The sequence below is a fragment of the Gossypium arboreum genome, chromosome 3 (genome assembly GCF_025698485.1).
Source record: "Gossypium arboreum isolate Shixiya-1 chromosome 3, ASM2569848v2, whole genome shotgun sequence".
Taxonomy (NCBI): Eukaryota; Viridiplantae; Streptophyta; class Magnoliopsida; order Malvales; family Malvaceae; genus Gossypium; species Gossypium arboreum.
Genome location: NC_069072.1, coordinates 100,481,519 through 100,483,732, shown reverse-complemented (window position 1 = coordinate 100,483,732; position 2,214 = coordinate 100,481,519). Strand labels below are relative to the sequence as shown.

The 2,214-nt window shown below is 33.4% G+C and overlaps 1 non-coding gene across 1 annotated transcript; it reads right to left on the bottom strand.

Moving 5' to 3' along the window:
• Positions 1 to 676: 676 nt before the first annotated feature.
• Positions 677 to 783, bottom strand: LOC128290794 (small nucleolar RNA R71). The gene has a single exon (XR_008280580.1). It is a non-coding gene; the product is annotated as a small nucleolar RNA R71 (small nucleolar RNA).
• Positions 784 to 2,214: the final 1,431 nt, after the last annotated feature.

Below are 2,214 nucleotides of genomic sequence, written 5' to 3'. Positions count from 1 at the left end.
TTTTTATTACTTTAGCCATTTTATTTTTCTTGCAATTTAATTTAATTTATTATTATTATTTATTAATTTACTTTTTCTTTATCTTGGCATGTTTTTATAGTTTATGACTAGAAGAAACCCGTCAGGACCACTACTTTTTGACGAAGAAATCGATCGCACAGTTCACAGAAACCAAAAAGAAATAAGGCGAAGCTTAATATACACAGAGAACGAGCAAGAGGACGATACTAAACCCCCAACCAAAGAGATGGCTGAAAACCAAGACAATCAACTGCCTCCTGTAATTGCGGTTAATTAAAATCCTACTACATGCACTACGTATGATTATGCTAAACCTTCTTTAACAGGAATTGAATCGAGCATAGTTAGACCTGCTGTAGCTGTAAATACTTTTGAGCTAAAACCTAACACTATTCAAATGATATAGCAATTTGTTCAGTTTGATGGTTTTCAGGATGAGGATCCCAATGCTCACTTAGCAAACTTTTTGGAACTATGCAATACATTTAAAATTAATGGTGTTTCTGATGATGCCATTCGTCTTCGGTTATTTCCTTTTTCATTGAGGAACAAAGCTAAACAATGGTTGAACTCATTACCACGAGGGTCAATCACTACTTGGGAACAAATGACCGAAAATTTTCTATTAAAATATTTTTCGCCGACTAAAACAGCCAAATTATGTAATGATATCTCTTCGTTTGTGCAGATGGACTTAGAAACTCTTTACGATGCATGTGAGAGATACAAGGACTTATTGAGAAGGTGCCTTCACCATGGGTTACAGCTTTGGCTTCAGGTTCAAACGTTCCACAATGGCCTGAATCCTTCGACTCGGCAAATGGTTGATGCAGCTGCTGGCGGAAACATGAATAATAAAACACCTGAAGATGCTTATGAGTTAATAGAAGAGATGTCACTGAATAACTATCAGTGGCAAGTCATGAGGACAAAGCCAACAAAAACAGTCGGTGTTTATAGCGTTAATTCAGTCACCATGCTCTCTAATCAGGTAGAACTCTTGAATAAGAAAATTGATGGTTTTCTTAGTTCTTTTGTAACACCCCTTACCCGTATCCGTCGCCGGAACAGGGTACGAGGTATTAACAAATTATAGTATATACTATTAAATAAAACCCAACAAAAATATGGCGTGCAATTTGATCATGGATCATTATAACATATGCCATTAACAATACAATCCAACTTCAAAGGCTTCGTACAAAATGATTAGTTTGATACTATAAGTAGTAATTTGAACCTAGACAATTATGACACGTAACAAAATAACTAAGTCTGCTATACATGCCATATTTCAAAATGTTGAGTTCAGATACCAAGAGTATTGGTAGTGCGGGCGGATCTTCTACGATCTCTGACTCCTGTGCTAGCTGGATGACACTATAAGGCAAAGGAGAGAAAAGAAAGTAAGCTTATAGCTTAGTAAGTAAGTATATAAATAACAAATAAGGAAACTAATATGTTTACAACATAACTCAATTATATCATATTTTTAATTTTACTGTTTACTTCAATTTGATTAAGCTGTCCCTCCTGCGTCATGATCACTAAATAAATCATAACTGGAATTACGAAACTCAAAATTCAAATCCGTAAAATTTTCCTGAACCTAGACTCATAAAACTTCTTACTAATATTTTTCTAGAATTTTTGGTTCAGCCAATTAGTACAGTTTATTATTTGTTACACAGCTTAACTGATCTGACCTCTGTTCACTACGAACTGAATTTCTCTCGGTACACAATTCAAATAACCATGAAACCTGTTTCATTTAAAATTAGAGTCAATAAGGTATTTAGGAATATAAACTATATTTCTTAATTTGTCTTGTACAAGTTTTAATGAGTTTTCGAAGTTGGAACAGGGGATCACATAGTCATCCTGAGCAAGTCACACACAATTGTAAATATCTCAAAATATAGAATTCCTTTGCATGCTCTATTTCTTTTATATGAAAATAGACTCATTAAGTTTTAATTTCACATCTCATTAAACCTCTAATTAAATTCCTTCTATTTTTGGTGAATTTTCAAAATCACGTCACTGCTACAGTCTAAAACAGTTTTAATACTCATTTCACTATTTCACACATTCTTTATACTAACCTCATTTTAACTTACATATATATATACCACAAATCATTTTCACCACATTTCATACATCACAATTGTAGATCCATGACTACAATGTCAC